Here is a 17,256-nt window from a genome sequence, read left to right as displayed (position 1 = left end):
TCCCAGTTTTGGGTAATTATATTTATTACTGAGGTATTATATTTATTGCAGAGGTGAAGAGGATCTGGACCCAGATAAAAAAAATCATATTGTAGGTGAAGTTCAGGCTCCTAAATCTGAAGTTGCCAACCTGAAAACTCCTTTTAGGTGGAATTTAACTTTAGGGGCTGAGAAACTTTAGGGGCAGCAGAGTTTGTGACTATAATGATCCCACAGTGCTCCTGCCTGTGCAGCAAAAACTGGTGTGGAGGGGCCAGGAGTCCAAATTCCTGTGCCAAGGGACTTTATCCCTGAGGAGTTTGTGGTAGCTGAGTGTTTCTTTTAAAGAGCAGTTGTGCACAGGAGAGCTCAGCCCTTTGGATGCACCAGTGCTGGTTTTGCACCATTCATTCAGGGCATTTTCAGGTGGAGTTGCTTTTTTATCCTGAGGAGATTAAACCACTGTAATCCTTTCAGAGGCTGCAGGAGTCCCTCAGCCCTCGGTGGTTTTCTGGTGGAAAAGGTCTCCTTTTCTCTGGCTGAAAATGCGTCTCATACAGAAAATAAAGAGAGAGACAGCAAAGAAAGCCCCTCTAACACACCTGAAAGGGGAAAAAGCTTATCCTGGCTCCTCCTAACTAGTTTTAAGGAAGGAGGCTGGCTCAGGTCAATGAGCAGGATCATTTGAGACTGGAGGAGCAGCAGGAGAGGTGAAGGTGCCCCCAGGGGTGAGCTCTGGCAGCAGGGGGTTCCAGGGAGGACCAAAGGAGCAAAAGTTAAACTGTGCCACCCTGGTAAGCTCTGTGTGTCTTCAACCACCTCACCACGTTCTCCCAGACACCTGGGGCTCTGGCAAGGACCCCAGCACCACTGTCATTTGAAATCTTTCCCCAGGAGAGGTGAGACTGGTGCTGTGAAAGGATGCTCTGGGTGGTTACTGCCTTTGTGTTCTGCTCTGTCCTCCACGTGCAAGAAGTGTATATTTTTTTTTGCTGAGGAAGGGAGTGAGGTTCAGGGTAATTGAAAAAGGAAGAGTTTTCCTCATGAACTGTGGGTTAGATGGGGGAATGAAATTCTCTGTAGTGAAAACATTATTCTCCCACCATAATCCACTAAAGCAGTCTTCATTTCCCCAGTGTGGGAAGGTTCTCTTCTCTTATTGCATTTAGCCTGAAAGCAGAGCTCTCAAGCTGTTTGATGCTGGGCAGTGTTTATGCCTTGTGTTGTCATAATAAATGCCCCAGATCCATCATAAAAGCAGTTCCTTTGACACAGGGGCCGATTGGAAACTGCTGGAGAGGTGTGGGGCAGTAATGGAGATTTATATCTTTTGCAAAGGAATTGGATTATCGTCTTCTGGAGAGTTATTTTACCTTTCCCCTGCCCGGTGAAGTCAAACCAGTTACTGCCATTCATTGTATTAAATACAGAGAGGAACACAGCCCTGCCATCTCCTTGGCTCCTCTTGCTAGAGGAGGGTGTTTCAGATAATTTACAGTGCCTGTCCAGCAGCCCATCCTCAGGATGACACTTATCCAAACAACACACCATTCATGTGTTTTTGACCTCCATCAGGATGTTACATTTTAACTGGCCTTGTTTTATTGTAGTAGGACTTGCTCACTTCTAATCCAACTCCATAATTTCTGGGCCTTTATATGTCTTGGGATGAAGCAGGTTATAAAATTCTTTCAAGGGTATTTTTTTTATTGTGTTTTGTTTAAGACAAGCAGGCCTTCCTTTTTATTGTTTGCCAGGCAATTGCAAAAATTAATAGGTCATAAAAGTAACTTCTCTGCTGGTACTCAGGAATATGTGAGTGGAAGGAATTTGGATCCTGCTGCTGCTGGTCTCTACACAGTGAGATAGCTCTGTTTTGCAGCACCAATAAATGATTTATTGAGGCATTTCTGCCTCTCAGCTGGCTGTTCCTTACCGTACAGCCGCACTTTAATGGTCAAGGCTGGACTTTGCTGCTCCAGCAGAACGACTGGTAACCTGTTGGTATAACCCATCTCTACCAAAACCCCTTCTTCAGCCATTTCTCACCCTGCCTCTTTGTGCCCAAATGCCCCTCACGTTTGCTCCTGGGTCTGGGACTGTTCGATGTGCTGATGCTGGTGTACCCCAGTGCGCTGGATTGGTGGTGGTGGTGGCTTGTTTAAGCATTTTGGGGATAAATTCTGTACTTCCCGTTGCCGCCGTGAGATGTGAACCCCGCCCGGGGCTCGCTCCGCCTCTGTCCGTGGTGCTGAACCGCCCGCGGGGCTGCGGGGAAGGCAGAGGCCGAAGGGCTCTTGGGAGAGGTTTTCACGGCATCTGCTGAGCTGGAAGGGACCCAGAAGGATCATCCAATCCAACCCTCAGCTCTGCACAGCCCCATCCCCAAGAGTCCCCCTGTGCCCCAGAGGATCATCCAAACCCTCCTGCAGCTCTGGCAGCCTTGGGGCTGTGCCCACTGCCCTGGGGAGCCTGTTCAGTGCCCAACCAGCCTCTGGGGGAAGAACCTTTTGCTGAGATCCACCCTGAGCCTGCCCTGACACAGCTCCAGCCATTCCCTGGGGGCTGTCCCTGGTCCCCCCAGAGCAGAGCTCAGTCCTGCCCCTCCTCTGCCCCTGCCCAGGCAGTTGGAACTGCAGAGAGGTCTCCCCTCAGTCTCCTCTTCTCCAGCTGAACACACCAAGTGCCCTCAGTGTCCTCACACGGCTTCAAATCCAGGCCCTTCCCCATCCTCCTTCCCTCCTTTGGACACTCTCCAATGGCTCAATCTCTCCTTCCATTGTGTCCCCCCAAACTGCCCCAATGTTGAGGTGAGGCCACCCCAGGGCAGAGCAGAGCGGGACAATCCCCTCCCTGCTGCCCCAGGACAGGGATGTCCCTCCTGGCTGCCTGGGCACTGCTGACTCAGAGACAGCTTGGGACAATCTGCTCTCCTGGCTCACAGTGTGGGGTGGTACGAGGTGCACAGATGTGGGCAGAGAGCCTGTGGCGTGGAAGAGCTCAGGGAAGTTGTCCCCATGGTCCTTAGATGGGCCTCCATCGAGCCAGGAGGGAAAGAGGAGCCCAAAGGTTCAAATATTGGTCTTGTTCATGGCTATGAAAAACAGGTTTGTTGTGTTTAAGAAAATGTAGAGGGCTTTTAGGGTGTTAGGCTGGCACCTCTCCCTAGCACTGAAACACTGAGGGAAAAAAAGGAAGAAAATACTTTTAGGCAAGTGTGGAAAACTCTCCCCAAACAGCTCAGAGTGTGGATTTGTGATCTAAATATTGCCACTGAATAACTGCTGTGTGTCTGCATAAGGGAGGGTGAGTGCAGGAGACAGGGAGTGTGGGTCACTGCCTGCTCAGATGTGGGACACCACTGCACTGAATGGAACTATTTGTTAAGTGGTTTTGCCGTGCTAATCACTTGCATTAATTTTTTTTTTTGGCAAGCAGGGTGTGTAGTTTGAGGCATATTTGAAAGCCTTTGAGTTGGGTTGTGTTGTAGGGCAGGGATGATCCCGGGCAGAAAATCACGTAGAAAATGTTCTGCAGCTACAAACAGGATTTTCTTATTATCATAATCGTGTGTTTTCTCTCTCTATCAGGGATTTGTGCAAAAGCTGATAATAGTGGGAGTGTTGTGCAACCCACATTGATCTGGCACATACCCTGGAGAGCCTTTGTTGGAGGGGCTGTGTTTTGCCAGCAATCCTGAGTAAACAGCAGCTGGTTGCTGCAGAAAGGGGGTGAAGAGGGGTAGAGGCAACAGAGCTCCCATTTTGAAGTTCAGGATCCCTTCTGGGGAGCAGTGGAGAAGAACAGTGAGAGAGGATGAGAAGTTTGTGCCTCAGGACGTTCACAGCCTTCAGCTTCGTGGTTCCTGAGCCCATGCAAGGGGTCAGAATGTCCCCTCCCAGCTCTCAGAGGCAGCTCAGTGCCAGTCTGGGGCCTCCTCTGGTGGTAAATACAAACTGGCACGTCCTCCTAAACCTGTGCTACAAGTTTCAGTTGGTTTGTTCCAATTAAATATTAAAGGATCATTTTGAGATGGTCCAAAGCATCTGGAATCTCACATTGCTGCTTTGTGCACATGACCTCAGCACAGGCCCCTCCAGTCCTGCAGACTTTGGGCTGCTTTGTGCTCCTGGTTGGAGTGACTCCAGCACTGGGGTTTATTCCTTGGTGTGTGAATACTCAGCTCCTGATTCAAGACACTGCTGCCTTGCTCTCTTTCTACAGGGGATGGAGATTGCTCCCCCTAAATCCCTGTCTATCCTTGGATCTGAGTTGCTCCCTGAAGGTTCTCATCTCCATTGACAAGAAAATGATCCCAGAGTGAACAACTGGCTCTTAACCTTGAGCAAGACCTTTCAGCTGGGTAGGGTGAATGAACACCCCTCTAGGTCATCCCCCTGGAGCTGATGGGAACAGCCAGTTCTGGAATGCTGAGGAGCATCTGCATTTCCAAAGGATGGTGATGGAAATAAGGGAAATTTCCTCAAACCTGTCATCATACACTTGTGAGAATTATCAGCTGGGGAGAAAAAGAAAAAAAAAAAAGATAAAATCAACCTGATGGTGACCAGAATAAAGAGTTAGATTATAGAAAGTCTGGAACTGGACTTTTTAAGCTCCAATATCAATAACTTCCCTTCAGAACTTATATATTCTTTGCCCCTAGAGTAGATATGACCAGGGTTGGCTAAAATCCTTGGTTCCCAAGTACCTCTGTAAATTGTGCCTCCATTAGATCCATTCTCTTCTTGAGAAATAGCTGCTGCCACCCTCTTTATAATCTCTGCCCTGCATTTTGTCTGACCTTGAGCCAGCCAGACCAAGATTCCTTTATTTAACAACAAAAGGAGCCCCATCCACAAACATCACCAGCATCCACAGGGGATTTTTAATGGTTTTGGGGGATCATTCAGTGTTACAAGGATAGCAGGCATTTCTTGCCCTGCATTTCAGCATTCCTAGCAGGTTTGCACATCTTTATTAAGCTGTCTGATAGTCCTCAGGTTTTACACATCAGCAGCTGAAAAGTCTGTCTGAGATCAGGTAACCTGGGAAAACAGGATGGTATAAACAGATCAGAATCTTGGCAAATAAGGATGGAAGTGGTTATTTTTTTTTAGTGATTTTATTCTCCACGGTAAATACTAGTTGTGGGGCCAAATGTGGGAAGGGAAGGGCTTTGTACAAAATTTGAAAAGCTGCCAGGGGATCTCTCTGTGTGGAAAATCCTCCCCTGCCTAGAAAATACTGTGAAACAGTTTTAGCTGCTTAAGAAGCAAAATGAGGAGTATGGACTGGAACTTCTGCAGTCAGGGGTGTGAAAACATCAACCACATTCACAATTGGGAAGCAGAGAATAAAGCCATAAGAAACATTTACATCCCACTTCTTACGCCACAGTCATTATATTTTACTCAGGTCCCTTGGAATATGGGCAGATTAGAGAGAAGTGACCTGACCTCTTATAAAAATGTTTGGAACTAAACAAAAAATAGTTTGAAACCTGGTGGGAAGTTCAAAAATCCCAATCCAAGTCATCTGAACACAACCCCTTTCTTTTGAATCGGTTACAAAACATTTTCAAACTGAACGCTTTGAACTATTGTGACTGAAAAATGTGAGTCAAAACAGCGAATTGCTGCTTAAAAAAAAAGCCAGAGAATCGTTCAGCAAGAAAGGTGTTGAAACTCATCATTTTCCTATGAAAAGTTCAGGTTTTATGATCACATTTTCCAGATAAAAAATTGAGCTGATGGCAAACGAGGTCAACACACACGTCACACACCCAAGCCAAAGAGGAAGCCTTTGGAGAAATGGAGCTTAAAGCAAGGGTGTAAGAATTTCAGGTTTGTTTTGTCAAAGGAAAATACAGAGGCTTTCAGCTTTTAGGGTTTCTGGCTGGCTCCTCTCACGAGCACTGAAGCACTGGGGAAAAAGGAAGAAAATGTATTCTTATGTGTATATATATATATATTATTTTTATTGTTTATGAAGCGTCTTTCATGGTGAATATGTGGTATTTTTACCTCCTGCTGTCAAGGTACCAGGCAGTGTTATGACAAAGCCCTTTGTGTGGTGTGGTTGGGGCAGGAATTTCTCCTTTCCAGGGTGGGCAGTGCCACCCCAGCAGCAGAGCTGATGTCTGTGTGCCTTCCTGTGCAGACACACAAGCTCCTCCTTGGTCACCACCAGACGTGGGACTAAGGACAGCAGAGGCTCAGAGAAGGTCAGGAGGATGCAGGGTCAGTGCTCAGCTCTTTTCCCAGTAGGACCATGCACATTCCAGCACAATTTTAACTATACTGGCATTGCAGAAATCAGTAGAAGTATCTACAAACAAGTCATCCCTGGCATGGAAAGCAGTGTTGAGGGGGAGAGGCAAGGGGTGAGTGCACCTAAAGCTGTCCAGCACACACAGAGGGGTTACAGGGGCTGCCTGAGTTTGGGTTTGTTCACTGAGCATGTTGTGAATTAATCACAGAACAATTAGAATTGGAAGGGACCCCTGGGGTTCACCCAGTCCATCCCCAGCCCAGGCAGGGTCACCTGGAGTGACACAGGAACACGTCCAGGTGGGTTTGGGATGTCTCCAGAGAGGGAGAATCCATGCCCTCCCCGGGCTCTGCCACCCTCACTGTGAAGTTCTTCCTCTTGTTGAAATGGAACTTGTATTTTAGTTTATGGCCATTGCTCCTCGTCCTGTTGTTGGGCACCACTGAACAGAGCCTGGCACCATCCCCTGACACCCACCTTGGATTGTATGGATTGATGAGATGAAAATGAGTTTTCATGAGTCTCTTACTAAACGAGCCCAGGCCAGAGCTGGGCTGTGGTGTTATGAGGAGTCTGTGCTTGCTGATTTGTGATGGATTTGGGATGGGTAAACAAGGTTTGTCTCCTTGTGTGAGAAAAGACCTTGTAGCAGTGCTGTGCCTCGTGCCCCTTCTCAGTCCTAAACTGAGCACCCAGAGGCAGCCACGGAAGGAGAGTCTTTTTACCAAAAAAAAAAAGTGATTAAGCAGCCAATTTACCAAAAAGCCATGCATAAAACACTGCCTCTCCAGAGCTAATAGTGCTGTTTGTTATGTCAGAAGCAGCTAATAATGGCCATATTTGTTTGAGTCATAAAACCTCTTTTGCTGGTGCATGATAATGGAGTGTGTTACATGTTCAATTAACCAAACTAATCAAATGAGCTGAGGAGAAATACAATGGGAACAAAGACCTGATCTATGCCATTCTTTGTTGGGCACAGCAGTTGTTTTTCATGTGATTTCCTACCAGTCCTTTGTGCAGATTTCCCAGTGATACGCTAACAAATCCTTGCCCAATTAAAAAGGCAGGTTTGTTGCTTGAAGAAGTAAGAAAGGCTCCCCTGGGACAACTTAGAACCATATTCACCCTCCCCTGTCACTGGGAGGTGCAATACAGGGGACAGACTTATCTCCTTCTGGGCACTGTGTTGACCTTGTGAACTGAAAAATTAAGCTAAGCCCAAAGACTGAGGTGTGAGGGAGGGAGAGGTGATGTCCAAACACCATGACATGAGAAAAACTCACCTGGAGTCGAGGATAGTGCCCACATCCTCCACCTCCAAATGCAGCAACTCATAACCTTATTACCCCTATGGAAATGCATCCCTTGCTTGGCCTCCCTTGGGCTAAAAAGGGGCCCATCAACACATGGACTGCCCAGGACTTACCCAGAGCACAAAACACCTGGAGATGTGGGCACAGCAGACTCTGGGAAGCAGGAGAGATGATGATCCTCACAGCCTGAACTAACTCTCAGGTGTGGAGCAGCTCTGAGATAGCCTTGAGAGGCAGAAATATGTGATTTTCTGTCGGGCAGAGCTGAGCAGGTTTGTTGGGGTGACACAGGCCTGATGAGTTCCACAGATAAAAACAGGCTCAGCCTTGGAAAAAGGGAGGCAAAGTCCCATTTCTGCAGGTTGTCCTGTAATGAGGTGACCATCTCCCTGCCCTGGGAACTGAAGTGGTCCAGGAGAGCCTTGTGCAGCTCTGTGAAAGCACAGCTTTGCCTCTCCTGCTCCTGAACACCTCAGGGATCTCCAGAGTTGACTGAGATGGCAAGACTGAGTGTCAGCAGACTTGTGTTCATTATGCAGGGACAAATTTTATGGGTCTGCAAATAGAAAAAGGTTTAAAACCATTGCTCTAGATCAGAAGTGCTTCTCAAGAAGTTGCTTTTTTCCACCACTAAGTGGCTCCAGATGTTGAAATATTCAACAAAATTCCTTCTCTCTTTTTTTTTTTTTTTTTTTGACACAATGAGTTTCACAAGGTCAGTCTGTAGCAAAGAAATCCCAGTGTTTTTCCCCCCTGAAAACCACCCAACTGCAGCATTAAATATTAACTTAGAGAAGAGCTCGATTTGTAGCTTTGGTCTATTTTGATTCTTTTTAAAGTGCTTTCTTTTTCCTAAAACAGGAGTTTCCCGTACATGGGAGGGTCACAGAAGTCTCCCTGTGTTATGGGCACGGTGAGAGGGGGTGCTGTGCTTTGGGAAGGGGAACTCCAGTTCTTTATTTGCCTCCAGTAAAAGACAGGGCTCTTCTAAGTGTTCCTTCCTCCCCAGGGTGCTGGGAAGCCCAGTCAGCACAGCTGCAGTGAGGATTATTTGTGCCTGGATGGCTGCATCCTTCTTGTCCATTTGGAAGCAGATCAAAACTCCATAAAGCTCTGAACTAATATCTGTACTTGTATTAGGTATTCCTCTGTGTTGGGTTGGGGTGTGTTCCTCTGGGTCCTCTGAAAAGCCCTGCTTGGTCAGGGCTGGGAAATCTTCACACTACAAACAAGTCCCTCCAAAAATCAGATGTTTCATTCCTGCTCCACTGAAGCACAACCCTCCCAGCTGCCCCTAAGTGACTGTTACTTCATTTTTCCTCAACCCCCCCCTCAGCATAAAGCTGCCCTGAGAGCACCCCTTCCATGAATCGCTGCTTTTGTCAACAACTGGCATGTTTCTCTTTATTTGGGAAATTCGGCCCCGGGTTTGTTCCAAAGAGCTCCAGCTTCTTGGTTTTGCTCTCCAATGGACAGAGAAATTTGGGGGGGTTCAGTCCTGCCACTTTCCATCCACCTCTGTACAGAAAGGTTTTACTCTGCTGCCCTCTGAGCACCCTGCAGGGATTTGGGAAGAACAGGCTCCATGAACCTCTAGGGTCTGGAGGCAGAACCTCCATGGGACACACAGAGGTCTGAAGGACAGAGAGAGTTGTCCCAAAGCCTTCTTGCAAATGATCTCTCTCCCCTTGGCTTTGGAAGGCAAACAGCCTGTTCCTGGTTGCTTTGGGGTTGGGGTGGGTGTCAGGGCTGGAAGGTGCTGCCCTTTGCACCCACAGGGAGCTGAACACAGCCCCGAGAGGAGGAGGCAGAAAGGAAGGGGAGTGCCTGGCATGAAATATTTGGCTGCCAAGCCCTTGTGTTTTTCCACGGGGCAGAAGATCTTTGCATTTGTTCTGTTTGACTGTTTGAGCCTTCAGTATCTGCCAGGCCCTCTGGAGAGCAGCACTCAATGTGCTGCCTGGGGCAGGCTCTGATGGACAAATCTGTCTTCCCCTCTCTTCCCTGTGCCTTTGGAAAGCCCCAAATCTGTGTCTCTTCATGAAAGGGCAGCGCTGCCCAGCGCTCAGAGTGACGAATCAGAGCTTCCTGGTGTGAAAGTGTGTGTTTGTTGGACCTTGGAACCCCCCCTAGCATCAGTCAGACAAAGCTGGTGAGTCACAGAAGGGCAGAGCTGCTGGAATTGGAGATGTGCCAGGCTGGCATGGCTGGGATGGGTGGGCATGGAGCATCCTGGGCTCAGGAACAGCCAGGGGATCTCCCCACCCTGCACACCCAGAGGTGGAAGCTGGGAGCTGCAGGGAGCTACAGGGAGCTGGGGAGGGATTCCCAGGGAAGCACTTCCAGGGCTGTGTCTGGATGTTCATCCATGGGGTTCTTGGGGCAGGATGAGGTCCCTGTGCCAGGGAAACAGGTGCTCCTGCCTGGAAGAGGAGGGCACAGATGGCAGCTTTGGTGGGCCATGAAGCCTCACCCTGGGTGGAAGCCCAGCCTGGTTTAGGCTGGACCAGCTCCCCCAGAGCAAAGAGAGCCTTTGAGGGCCAGCACAGGTAGCCCAGTGCACCCAGCAGATGTCTTAGTCCTCTTTTTCAACCAGCTTAAAACCTTTAGAGATCCCAAATGAGTTTTCCCTTATGAAGAGTCAAAAGTGCTTCTTCTCTTTGAAACCAGGAGAAAACACAGCATGGGGTGTGGGGTGGGAGCAACATCAGCCTTGAGTCTTCCGAGCTGGGCAGGTCAAGCAGCTTGGTCCAAGCTGTGTTTTTTCCCAGCAAACTCCAGCCTCTGGAGTCCCAGCTCATCAGTTCAGTGTAGTTGTTGGGTTGTTGGTTTGTTTCTGCTATAAAGGATTTGAACCAGTCAGGGAAATACAAATTATTCCTTTGTGAGTCCTCTCTTTCAATACAGAAAACCAGAAGAATGGGGAATTCAATTAAAGGAAAATAGAGAAAATGTTTAATTTTAGGTGTTAAGCAATAACAGTAACTTCAAAACATTTGCAGAGGAGTTCTTTTCCTGTTGAAAAGCTGTTTTCCTCAATCACCCATACTTTACATAATTCCAACCAACTCAGAAAAGAAACAAGGAGAAATAATATTTTACAGCTGGAATAATTGCTTTTATTGTTTATTTTATTCTTTCCCAACTCCCATGGGAATAGCAAAAAAAAGAAGCTCCAAGGCTGGACTTTCTCCTTATTTCTAAGCCTCTATCCCAGGTGTGGAGTGAGGCTGGGACAAGGTGAGATTCTTCTTGGATCCCAGATGCTTCCAACCACTTATTTAAGATGCTTCCAGCCACTTATTGGGTGCCTCCCTGTGCCCTTCTGTTCCCTACGCTGGAAGAGGATTTAGGAGAGGGGAAGGAAGTAGAGACTGCCTTCCAGTTTGAGATGAGACTGTGCAAGGGGCAGAGAGGAATGCTGTAGGAAAGGTGAGTAGCAAAGCTTTGTGCTCCTCTTACTGTTTCCTGTGAGGAATCCCATCAGTCAGCAGGTTTAAATCATAAGCAAACAATTTTTCTTCCCTGTGGAACTCCCAGTTGCTGGACCTTGCAGAAGGCAAAACTGAAAAGAAGGGGGAAAAGGAAAGGACAAATTAATGAGAAACAACTTGACCAGGAGCTGCTAAAGCTCAAGAGTTCAGGTGCAATGCTCTGGTTCAAGGGCAGGTCCCCCTCTGCAGCTGCTGCACAGATCCTGCCTCACACTTGCTTTGTTTTATGCCTTTTCCCAAGGTGGCTCCCAAGGATTTACTGTAGGAAATGGTTGTAGGAGAATGGATTTGTCTCCTTCCCTGGAACAGCAATCCCTGCACTGTTTGACTCAAATCATGCTCCAGGTTAAATCCCAGAGTTTGGGGAAGCATTTCTAAACCTCTTCCAGCTCTTCCTTATCTGACAAAAACTCGATGAAGTGGAGAGGTTTATCCTCACAGAAGAGCTTAGAGAAATCCTATATCCACAAAGGGCCTTTCTCCCCTTGGGGGACTCAGGAATTTCTCCTCTGAAAAATGTATTCCCATCCTTGGACCAGACTTTATTCGTGGCTCCCTGCAAATCCTGAGCTGGACTCAGCCTACAATGAATGTGATGTTTCCCTGTAATTTTTGGAGTGTGTGTTCCTTGTATGAATATATGGAGCTACTCGACTGGAAAACACAGGGAAGTGAAAGCTGGGGCTCTGGATTAAATGTTTGGCACTAAACTCTCGAGCGGTGTAGAGGATTAGGACAGACACACTGGCACAGAGAGTGATGCCCTAATCAGTCCTTTTCTTTCTTTTTTTTCTTATTTTTCTATGAGATAATTAAAAGGCAAAACAAAACCACAAACTAACCTTAAGAAGTGAGAAGACAAAGGAATTTTGGCTGGGTAAAAAAAAGTGTTTGTGCCAAGCTCTCTCCCCCAGGAGGATCCCTGTGGGGTGGTTCAGGCTGGGATCTGTTTGGAGATGCTAAAGCTGGTCCAGCAGTGCAGGATGGAGAGGGAGCCTTTGGGAAGAAGGGATGGGAATGTAAGTTTTGTTCCTCTTGCTTAAATCTAAGCATTCCTTGGGGTGAAGTGAGAGTGTCAGCTCTTCACAGAATCACAGAGTTGTTGGGGTTGGGAGGGACCCCTGGGGATCCCCCAGTCCATCCCCCTGCCCAGGCAGGATCACCCAGAGCAGGTGACACAGGAACATGTCCAGGTGGGTTTGGGATGTCTCCAGAGAGGAAACTCCACACCCTTCCTGGGCAGCTGTTCCAGGGCTCTGCCACCTCCATGGAGAGAAGTTCCTCCTCATGTTGAGGTGGAATTTGTATTTTTAGTTTGTGGCCATTGCTCCTCTACCTTCACCTGTTGGCCCAGTGTGGCCTGGAAGAGCTGTGCAGTTCTTCCCTGGGTGAGGAGAGGGGTGAGATGTGGTGCTTTAGGTGTGACAGGAGAAGAATGAAACTGAGGTTTTCTCCACCCAGTTTATGTCCCAGCTTTGTGAGCGCTCTCAGGTGGGGCAGGAGGAGTTTTCCCACAGCTGCTGAGTGTCCTGTCCAAGGATGAGGGGGGTGGGTGTGCACTGGTACAGGACGTGCTGGCAGGTGGGATGTGCAGTTTGTGCTGAGCAGATGCCAGATGTGCCTGGGGTTCCTGGAGGTGGCTGGTGAAAGAGGCTGACGTGTGGCAGCTGAGAAAGGTCAAACAAGGATCCTCACACTGAGGTTCCCCTTCCTCCCAGGGGCCTTTCTGCATTGCCTTAAACAACAACCACCACTGTGTTCCCAGTGCAGTGTGTGGATAGAACTGGAGCAGCTTTGTGTCTTTCAACAGTTAAAAAAAAAAAGAGAAGGAAACATTAAAGCTTCTTTCCCACCTTTAAACCTGACCAAACCTGCCTGCTCCGAACTGAGAGGTGTGTATCCCTAATATCCAGGGGGAAAGGCTGGATGTTTCTGTTAGACTTCTTGCCTGCAGGACTGGGAATTGATCCCGTGCCATCAAAAGCAGAGATTTTGCCCATTCACTTCAGCAGGAGCTGGTTCAGGCCCTGAACCTCCTGATGATGGGAGGGAGTGGATGAATGTCTTGCAAAAACATCTTTGCTCTGACCTGTTTACTGAGTGTCTGGGTGCAGGGGAATTAGTAACACAAAGTTTGCAACACTTGGACTGAATAACCCGACCTCTTTACTCAAACTTTCCTTATAAGTACAATCCTCTTCTTCATGGAGCCTTTTAGGGTACCTGGATAGACTTTGGCAGATTCTTGTCACCTATTCAAAAGAATGGTTCCCTAAAACATCAGTGAAATGTTAGTCTGAATACCTCAAACTTATATAGGCATTTATTTAAAAATATTCCTCAAAACATAGATGTGTGGCCCTGGATGTAAAAGTGATCCCTCTGGGTTTCTGGGGAAGAAAATAAAAGTGGGCTCTGCAAGGTTTCTGGCCCAGGAAGCTGCCACTGCCACTGCCAAAGCTCTGGGGTTGTTTTCCCAGTGCTGTAGGAGTGACCCACATCTAATCTCTGTGATCTCCTCAGGGTGGGAACAGCATGTTCATCCTCCCACAGAGCAGGGAACTGATGTTCTAGAGATCAGTTCTCAAGGATGAAATGCTCTCTGGAATTTCAGCTTTCCTGTTTTGCCCTCTTTTTCTGGCTTTAAATTCACCTTTATGCCAAATGACGCACTTGGAGGGGTGGGGGGGAGTCAGTAAAAGGACATTCAGCAGCTGGCACGGGGTTCAGTCTCAGCCCCCCACTCACTGTGGGTGCTGCAGGACCAAACCTCCAAGGACAAGCTCCCAAAAGCCACACAAACATGGGAGGGGTGGCTGATCCCCCATGTGCTCTGCAGTCACTGAAGGATCTCAACAGGTCGGAGAGATAGGCAGAGGAACCTTTTGAAATGCAGATTAGATATTAGGAAAAAATCCTTCCCTGTGAGGGTGGGGAGGCCCTGGCACAGGTTGCCCAGAGAAGCTGTGGCTGCCCCTGGATCCCTGGAAGTGTCCAAGGCCAGGTTGGACAGGGCTTGGAGCAACCTGGGCTGGTGGAAGGTGTCCCTGCCCATGGCAGGGGGTGGAATGAGATGAGCTTTAAGGTCCATTCCAACCCAAACCATTCTGTGAGGTTGTGATGCACAGGGTGTTCCACCTGAACAGGAGGAAGAACCCCTTCAGTGTGCAGGGACTGTGCACTGGCACAGGCTGCCCAGAGAGGCTGTGGAGCCTGGAGATACTCAAAAGCTCAATGGACATACCCTGAATGAGGCGCTCCGGAGCCCCTGCCCGGGTCGGGTGATTCCACCAGATGTGCTCCAGCGGTTCCTGCCAGCCCGAACCACAGACCCCGTGAAAAGCCTGTCCCGAGATAGGCAGGGGGCGGCTCCATCCCAGCGAGAAGGGCTGCAAGCCCTGGGAAGGCAACCCCGAGGGTCTGGTGGAGGGTCCTGCCCGGCAGAGGGCACTCGGAGCCCGGCCAGCCCGGGCACAGCGCGTTATCCTCCCGTGGGTGTTCATCCAGCATCCCTCCCACGGCACTCAGCCCCGCGATCAGCCCGAGCTCAGCTCTCTGCTACTCCTGATGGGAACTATAGGGACTTTCTTTTCCACTTTTAAAGGCGGTTACTGGGGAAAAGCCAGGCATCTGGAGCGTCAGGAGTAACAAGCAGTGAATTGGTGCAGGACAATGCAGAAACCAAGCCTGTGCATTACTAGAGAAGGTTAATGTGTCCTATTAGCAGGCTTCCTACAGTCAGGGGTATGCTGAATAAACACTGACAGCTAAATTTTATGTAAAATAATAAACCTGTGAAATTACATCACCGGGGGAGATATCTGGACCATCCTGGTTTAGCTGGGATCTTCGGTGGCATCATTCCAGTCAGAGGGAATGTTTTAACAGTGATGACAATGGTAGTCAGGGGGCCAGAAGACATGAAAAACATTTAATGACTAATAGAATCCTGGTTTTCAGTAGCAGAGGTATCTTTGATTACCCTCTTCACCCCGAGGAAGGTCCCCCTGGAGGGGAGTTTCTGAGAGCTCAGACCTGAGGCAAGAGCAACATCCCACGGTGAGAAATGTGCTGCCACCACGTGTTTTAATCCATGGAGGAGGGGGGTTGGCTTGGATTTACCTATTAGCTAGAAAAAGCTGCTTTTTGTTTGTTTTTATGCCAGCTCTCTCCCCCTCTAGACCCTCTCCATGTTCTAGCTGCTGAGTGTGTGCATTTTTGGCAATAAAATCCAGCTCCACTCCGTCTGCAGCCTTAACCCTCCCAATTCCCTCTTTTTTTTTTTTTTTTTCCCGTATGAAGAAAGAGTGGCAGTTGCAACTAACACATGAGGAGCTGGGATATCTTTTCCTTTTGAGGGGTGGAAAACCCCCTGATGACTCCTGAGCAGACAATCACTGCTCCTCGCTCCTGAACATCCTTCGTGCTTCCTTCCAGCGGGAGCCAGGAAAACCCACAGCCATGCAGCAGAATCCCTTGGCTCTCTCCAGCACCTCACCCTGGCACGCTGGATGCTCTCCATGCTTCTCCCATCAACTTGAGGCTCCCTTGAGGCTTAGGGGAAAAGGCAGCGTGGGGGTGGGGAGGAGGGAAGTCCCCCCCTGCCTTTCCCGTGTCCCAGTCTGCTGGGTGGCTGCAACCCTGCACAGTGGCTGGTCCCCAGCAGGCAACACAGAGGCATTTGAAATCTGGAGGATATTTCCTATTAGATTTGTTTAATAGTTTTGAGGTTGGTTAAATATGGAGTGACAAATTAATTCCAACTTAACTGCTTCCCTCGCGCCCTTCCTGCCGCTCGCGACTCCCCCGTCGCCCCGTTAAACAGGACCAGCTGGTGGGATCAGGGGGGTTTGGCAGCTGCCAAGGTTTGTGTGCTGAGCCCCACTGGAGGGTCTGTTCCCCTCTGGCTCTTGGCTCTGCACGTGCCCATGTGCCACCTTCCCGAGGGGAAGGGGCAGAGGGGAACTTTCATCCACCCACGGCCGGAGGGAACACCCTTGGAGTCCTGGATTCCAACCTTGGAAAGGGTGAGTGCCTCGGGGGGTGTTAAAGGGTTGTTATAGAGACCAGCAAGCCACCAGATGCTGGTGCCCACCAGGAACCTCCCAGTGGGTGGGTCTATCCCTGCACAAGCTGAGCCAGCTCCAGGGGACACTCAGGACAACCCTTAACCCTCCACAAACTGGGTGTTACTCCACGTGAGGGTGCCCCTGCTCCCTGCAGCTCCTGGGGCCCCTTTGCTTGTGAATCCCAGCCACAGCTCACGGTCTGGCCAGGGGCAGATCCTCAGGCCTTCCTTGGGCAGGACAGGAGTGGAGCATGGGAAGGAGTCCTGGGGTGTTTTAGGCAGATATTCCAACCCTCCCCCCTGAATACACCCATCCCAAGAGGATATTCATGTTACCTACTCAGAGGCATAAAATCTGGCTTCTGTAAGTCCATGGAGTTCATGTAACTCCATTGCCACAGCTCTGTGTGGTGCATCTTCTGTGTGTGTGTGCTGTGGTGAGGGGTGACAAGAGCAGGTCTTATTTCTGTTATTTTTTTTGTCCTTCTTTTGTTATTTCTTGTCTTTCCATGGGTTTGTGTGGATGCTGCTCACTTGGCTTTCCCAGCAGGCTGGAGGGAGAGGATCAGGTGGATTGGTCTTCCTGAAGGTGGTTTGATCCCTCCAGCATGCTCAGAGCAGTGGGACATGAGCTCTTGAGGCAACAGTGGGAAGCAGTGAAACGTCATTTAGCTGTTCCAGGTGCCAAAACACAGGTGTGAGTTCTGACTCAGCTGCTCAGGAGAGAAATTATCAGGGGTGGGACAAGGGGTTGGCACCAAATGATCTCCCAGAGGATGCCACTTTCCCTGTCTGCAGAGGATGGGGCACCAAACTACACAAAGAAGTGAAGGCAGACCAGCACTAGCAGTGGTTTATGTTGGTCTCTTACTGGCTGTGCCCGCTGCTGGAGGGACACCCTGGGGTTGGACTCCACAGCTGTAGGAATTGCTGTGTGAAGGCCAGTCCTGGCTGTTCCACTGACTGTTTTTTAATTCACTGGAGAACCCATCTGGGGGTGACTCATTTTGTCCATCTCAGACATCACCCTCCTGTTTTAACCCCAGTACACTGATTTGCAGCCAGCCCAGGTGAAGGAGGTGAGAGCTGTGCTGTCTGGAACAGACTCGTTTCATTTATGGAGATG

The sequence above is a fragment of the Myiozetetes cayanensis genome, unplaced genomic scaffold (assembly GCF_022539395.1).
Source record: "Myiozetetes cayanensis isolate MyiCay16 unplaced genomic scaffold, myiCay2020 scf22, whole genome shotgun sequence".
In the NCBI taxonomy this organism is placed as follows: Eukaryota; Metazoa; Chordata; class Aves; order Passeriformes; family Tyrannidae; genus Myiozetetes; species Myiozetetes cayanensis.
The sequence above is the reverse complement of the archived record's forward strand: the minus strand, read 5'-3'. Positions refer to the sequence as shown.